Raw genomic sequence first — 7,498 nt, forward strand, 5'->3', positions numbered from 1 at the left:
AATTTGGCTAAAATATCAAGATCATGTGGGTCTATAGACCAACATGTATTTATAATTAGCATGTTTCCAATCAAAATAGATACCTCTTTAGCTAAATTATAGCGTTCGATTCTTTTCGAGTGTGTATTATTCGAATGTACGCTCGAAACTTCTCTAAGTAGAAAATTCGTGTTTATGAGGCCTAGGCTTCAAAACTTGGCTAAAATATCAAGATCATGTGGGTCTATAGACCAACGTGTCCTGATCATTAGGATGTTTCCAATCAAAATAGACACCTCTTGAGAAAAATTATAGCGTTCGAGTCTTTTCGAGTGTGTATTTTTCGAATGTACACTCGAAACTGCTCTAAGGAGACAAATCTTGGTTATGAGGCCTAGACTTCAAAATTTAGCTAAAATATCAAGATCATGTGGGTGTGTAGACCAACATATCTTTATCATTAACATGTTTTCAATCAAAATAGACACCTCTTGAGCTAAATTATAGCATTCGAGTCTTTTCGAGTGTGTATTTTTCGAATGTACACTCGAAATTGCTCTAAGTAGACAAAACTTGTTTATGAGGCCTAGACTTCAAAATTTGGATAAAATATCAAGATCATGTGGGTCTATAGGCAAACATATCTTGATCATTAACATGTTTCCAATCAAAATATACACCTCTTGAGCTAAACTATAGCGTTTGATTCTTTTCGAGTGTGTATTATTCGAATGTACACTCGAAACTGCTCTAAGTAGAAAATTCGTGTTCACGAGGCCTAGGCTTGAAAACTTGGCTAAAATATCAAGATCATATGGGTCTATAGACCAACATGTCCTGATAATTAGCATGTTTTCGATCAAAATAGACACCTCTTAAGCTAAATTATAGCGTTCGAGTCTTTTCGAGTGTGTATTCGAATGTACAATCGAAACTGCTCTAAGTAGAAAATTCGTGTTTATGAGGCATAGGCTTCAAAACTTGGATAAAATATCAAGATCATGTGGGTCTACAGACCAACATGTCCTGATAATTAGCATGTTTTCAATCAAAATAGACACCTCTTGAGCTAAATTATAGCGTTCGAGTCTTTTCGAGTGTGTATTATTCGAATGTACACTCGAAACTGCTCTAAGTAGACAAATCTTGTTTATGAGGCCTATACTTCAAAACTTGGCTAAAATATAAAGATCATGTGGGTCTATAGACCAACATGTCCTGATCAGTAGCATGTTTACAATCAAAATAGACACCTCTTGAGCTAAATTATAGCGTTCGAGCCTTTTCGAGTATGTATTTTTTGAATGTACACTTGAAACTTCTCTAAATAGAAAAATCTTGTTTATGAGGCCTAGGCTTCAAAACATGGCTAAAATATTAAGATCATGTGGGACTATAGACCAACATGTCCTGATCATTAGCATGTTTCCAATCAATATTGACACTTCTTGAGCTAAATTATAGCGTTCGAGCCTTTTCGAGTGTGTATTTTTTGTATGTACACTTGAAACTTCTCTAAATAGAAAAATCTTGTTTATGAGGCTTAGCCTTTAAAACTTGGCTAAAATATCAAGATCATGTGGGTCTACAGACCAAAAAGTCCTTATCATTAGCATGTTTTCAATCAAAATAAACACCTCTTTAATTAAGTTATAGCGTTCGAGTCTTTTCGAGTGTGTATTTTTCGAATGTACACCCGAAACTGCAAAATTTGGATAAAATATCAAGATCATGTGGGTCTATATACCAACATGTCCTGGTCTTTAGAATGTTTCCAATAAAAATAGACACCTGTTGAGCCAAATCTTATCTTTCGACTCTTTTCGAGTGTGTATTATTCGAATGTACGCATGAACTGCTCTAAGTAGAAAATTCGTGTTTATGAGGCCTAGGCTTCAAAACTTGGCTAAAATATCAAGATCATGTGGGTCTATAAAACAACATGTCCTGATAATTAGCATGTTTTCAATCAAAATAGACACCCCTGGAGATAAATTATAGCGTTCGAGTCTTTTCGAGTGTGTATTTTTCGATTGTAAACTCGAAACTGCTCTAAGTAGACAAATCTTGTTTATGAGACCTAGACTTCAAAATTTGCCTAAAATATCAATATCATGTGGGTCTATAGGACAACATGTATTGATCATTAGCATGTTTCCAATCAAAATAGACACCTCTTGAGCTAAATTATAGTGTTCGATTCTTTTCGAGTTGTATTATTCGAATGTACACTCGAAACTGTTCTAAGTAGAAAATTCGTGTTTATGAGGCCTAGGCTTTAAAACTTGGCTAAAATATCAAGATCATGTGGGTCTATAGACCAACATGTCCTGATAATTAGCATGTTTTCAATCAAAATAGACATCTCTTGAGCTAAATTACAGCGTTCGAGCCTTTTCGAGTGTGTATTTTTCGAATGTACACTCGAAACTGCTCTAAATAAAAAAATCTTGTTTATGAGGCCTAGACTTCAAAATTTGGCTACAATATCAAGATAATGTTTGGTCTATAGACCAACATGTCCTGATAGTTAGATTGTTTTCAATCAAAATAGACACCTCTTGAGCTAAATTATAGCGTTCGAGCCTTTTCGAGTGTGTATTTTTTCGAATGTACGCTCGAAACTTCTCTAAGTAGAAAATTCGTGTTTATGGGGCCTAGGCTTCAAAACTTAGCTAAAATATCAAGATCATGTGGGTCTATAAACCAACATGTCCTTATAATGAGCATGTTTTCAATAAAAATAGACACCTCTTGAATTAAATTATAGCGTTCGAGTCTTTTCAAGTGTGTATTTTTCAAATGTACACTCGAAACTGCTCTAAGTAGACAAATCTTGTTTATGAGGCCTAGACTTCAAAATTTAGCTAAAATATCAAGATCATGTGGGTCTATGTACCAACATGTCTTTATCATTAACATGTTTTCAATCAAAATAGACACCTCTTGAGCTAAATTATAGCGTTCGAGTCTTTTCGAGTGTGTATTTTTCGAATGTACACTCGAAACTGCTCTAAGTAGACAAAACTTGTTTATGAGGCCTAAACTTCAAAATTTGGCTAAAATATCAATATCATGTGGGTCTATCGACCGACATGTCTTTATCATTAGCATGTTTCCAATCAAAATAGATACCTCTTGAGCTAAATTATAGCGTTCAATTCTTTTCGAGTGTGTATTATTCGAATTTCACTCGAAACTTCTCTAAGTAGAAAATTCGTGTTTATGAGGCCTAGGCTTCAAAACTTGGGTAAAATATCAAGATCATGAGGGTCTATACACCAACATGTCCTGATAATTAGCATGTTTTCAATCAAAATAGACACCTCTTGAGCTAAATTATAGCGTTCGAGTCTTTTCGAGTGTGTATTTTTCGAATGTACACTCGAAACTGCTCTAAGTAGAAAAATATTGTTTATGAGGCCTAGACTTCAAAATTTGGCTGAAATATCAAGATCATGTGGGTCTATAGACCAACATGTCCGGATCAGTAGCATTTTTCAAATCAAAATAGACACCTCTTGAGAAAAATTATAGCGTTCGAGTCTTTTCGAGTGTGTATTTTTCGAATGTACACTCGAAACTGCTCTAAGGAGACAAATCTTGTTTATGAGGCCTAGACTTCAAAATTTGGCTAAAATATCAAGATCATGTGGGTCTATATACCAACATGTTTTTTATCATTAGCATGTTTTCAATCAAAATAGACACCTCTTGAGCTAAATTACAGCGTTCGAGTCTTTTCGAGTGTGTATTTTTCGAATGTACACTCGAAACTGCTCTAAGTAGACAAATCTTGTTTATGAGGCCTAGACTTCAAAATTTGGCTAAAATATCAAGATCATGTGGGTCTATGGACCAACATGTCTTTATCATTAGCATCTTTCCAATCAAAATAGATACCTCTTGAGCTAAATTATAGCGTTCGATTCTTTTCGAGTGTGTATTATTCGAATGTACGCTCGAAACTTCTCTAAGTAGAAAATTCGTGTTTACGAGGCCTAGGCTTCAAAACTTGGCTAAAATATCAAGATCATATGGGTCTATAGACCAACATGTCCTGATAATTAGCATGTTTTCGATCAAAATAGACACCTCTTGAGCTAAATTATAGCGTTCGAGTCTTTTCGAGTGTGTATTATTCGAATGTACAATCGAAACTGCTCTAAGTAGAAAATTCGTGTTTATGAGGCCTATACTTCAAAACTTGGCTAAAATATAAAGATAATGTGGGTCTATAGACCAAAATGTCTTGATCATTAGCATGTTTCCAATCAAAATAGACACCTCTTGAGCTAAATTATAGCGTTCGAGCCTTTTCGAGTGTGTATTTTTTGAATGTACACTTGAAACTTCTCTAAATAGAAAAATCTTGTTTATGAGGACTAGGCTTCAAAACATGGCTAAAATATTAAGATCATGTGGGACTATAGACCAACATGTCCTGATCATTAGCATGTTTCCAATCAAAATAGACACCTCTTGAGCTAAATTATAGCGTTCGAGCCTTTTCGAGTGTGTATTTTTTGAATGTACACTTGAAACTTCTCTAAATAGAAAAATCTTGTTTATGAGGCTTAGCCTTTAAAACTTGGCTAAAATATCAAGATCATGTGGGTCTACAGACCAACATGTCCTGATCATTAGCATGTTTTCAATCAAAATAGACACCTCTTTAATTAAATTATAGCGTTCGAGTCTTTTCGAGTGTGTGTTTTTCGAATGTACACCCGTAACTGCAAAATTTGGATAAAATATTAAGATCATGTGGGTCTAAATACCAACTGTCCTGGTCTTTAGAATGTTTCCAATAAAAATAGACACCTGTTGAGCTAAATTATAGCATTCGAGTCTTTTTCGAGTGTGTATTATTCGAATGTATACTCGAAACTGCTCTAAGTAGAAAATCTTGTTTATGAGGCCTAGACTTCAAAATTTGGACAAAATATCAAGATCATGTGGGTCTATAGACCAACATGTCCTGATCATTAACATGTTTCCGATCAAAATAGATACCTCTTGAGCTAAATTATAGCGTTCAATTCTTTTCGAGTGTGTATTATTCGAATTTCACTCGAAACTTCTCTAAGTAGAAAATTCGTGTTTATGAGGCCTAGGCTTCAAAACTTGGGTAAAATATCAAGATCATGTGGGTATATAGACCAACATGTCCTGATAATTAGCATGTTTTCAATCAAAATAGACACCTCTTGAGCTAAATTATAGCGTTCGAGCCTTTTCGAGTGTGTATTTTTTGAATGTACACTTGAAACTTCTCTAAATAGAAAAATCTTGTTTATGAGGACTAGGCTTCAAAACATGGCTAAAATATTAAGATCATGTGGGACTATAGACCAACATGTCCTGATCATTAGCATGTTTCCAATCAAAATAGACACCTCTTGAGCTAAATTATAGCGTTCGATCCTTTTCGAGTGTGTATTTTTTGAATGTACACTTGAAACTTCTCTAAATAGAAAAATCTTGTTTATGAGGCTTAGCCTTTAAAACTTGGCTAAAATATCAAGATCATGTGGGTCTACAGACCAACATGTCCTGATCATTAGCATGTTTTCAATCAAAATAGACACCTCTTTAATTAAATTATAGCGTTCGAGTCTTTTCGAGTGTGTATTTTTCGAATGTACACCCGTAACTGCAAAATTTGGATAAAATATTAAGATCATGTGGGTCTAAATACCAACATGTCCTGGTCTTTAGAATGTTTCCAATAAAAATAGACACCTGTTGAGCCAAATTATAGCTTTCGAGTCTTTTCGAGTGTTTATTATTCGAATGTACGCATGAAACTGCTCTAAGTAGAAAATTCGTGTTTATGAGGCCTAGGCTTCAAAACTTGGCTAAAATATCAAGATCATGTGGGTCTATAGACCAACATGTCCTGATAATTAGCATGTTTTCAATCAAAATAGACACCCCTGGAGATAAATTATAGCGTTCGAGTCTTTTCGAGTGTGTATTTTTCGAATGTAAACTCGAAACTGCTCTAAGTAGACAAATCTTGTTTATGAGGCCTAGACTTCAAAATTTGGCTAAAATATCAATATCATGTGGGTCTATAGGCCAATATGTCTTGATCATTAGCATGTTTCCAATCAAAATAGACACCTCTTGAGCTAAATTATAGTGTTCGATTCTTTTCGATTGTGTATTATTCGAATGTACACTCGAAACTGTTCTAAGTAGAAAATTCGTGTTTATGAGGCCTAGGCTTTAAAACTTGGCTAAAATATCAAGATCATGTGGGTCTATAGACCAACATGTCCTGATAATTAGCATGTTTTCAATCAAAATAGACATCTCTTGAGCTAAATTACAGCGTTCGAGTCTTTTCGAGTGTGTATTTTTCGAATGTACACTCGAAACTGCTCTAAATAAAAAAATCTTGTTTATGAGGCCTAGACTTCAAAATTTGGCTAAAATATCAAGATAATGTTTGGTCTATAGACCAACATGTCCTGATAGTTAGATTGTTTTCAATCAAAATAGACACCTCTTGAGCTAAATTATAGCGTTCGAGCCTTTTCGAGTGTGTATTTTTCGAATCTACGCTCGAAACTTCTCTAAGTAGAAAATTCGTGTTTATGGGGCTTAGGCTTCAAAACTTAGCTAAAATATCAAGATCATGTGGGTCTATAGACCAACATGTCCTTATAATTAGCATGTTTTCAATAAAAATAGACACCTCTTGAATTAAATTATAGCGTTCGAGTCTTTTCAAGTGTTTATTTTTCAAATGTACACTCGAAACTGCTCTAAGTAGACAAATCTTGTTTATGAGGCCTAGACTTCAAAATGTAGCTAAAATATCAAGATCATGTGGGTCTATGTACCAACATGTCTTTATCATTAACATGTTTTCAATCAAAATAGACACCTCTTGAGCTAAATTATAGCGTTCGAGTCTTTTCGAGTGTGTATTTTTCGAATGTACACTCGAAACTTCTCTAAGTAGACAAAACTTGTTTATGAGGCCTAAACTTCAAAATTTGGCTAAAATATCAATATCATGTAGGTCTATCTACCAACATGTCTTTATCATTAACATGTTTTCAATCAAAATAGATACCTCTTGAGCTAAATTATAGCGTTCAATTCTTTTCGAGTGTGTATTATTCGAATTTCACTCGAAACTTCTCTAAGTAGAAAATTCGTGTTTATGAGGCCTAGGCTTCAAAACTTGGGTAAAATATCAAGATCATGTGGGTATATAGACCAACATGTCTTGATAATTAGCATGTTTTCAATCAAAATAGACACCTCTTGAGCTAAATTATAGCGTTCGAGCCTTTTCGAGTGTGTATTTTTTGAATGTACACTTGAAACTTCTCTAAATAGAAAAATCTTGTTTATGAGGACTAGGCTTCAAAACATGGCTAAAATATTAAGATCATGTGGGACTATAGACCAACATGTCCTGATCATTAGCATGTTTCCAATCAAAATAGACACCTCTTGAGCTAAATTATAGCGTTCGAGCCTTTTCGAGTGTGTATTT

Source organism: Papaver somniferum, chromosome 9, assembly GCF_003573695.1.
Source record: "Papaver somniferum cultivar HN1 chromosome 9, ASM357369v1, whole genome shotgun sequence".
NCBI lineage: Eukaryota > Viridiplantae > Streptophyta > Magnoliopsida > Ranunculales > Papaveraceae > Papaver > Papaver somniferum.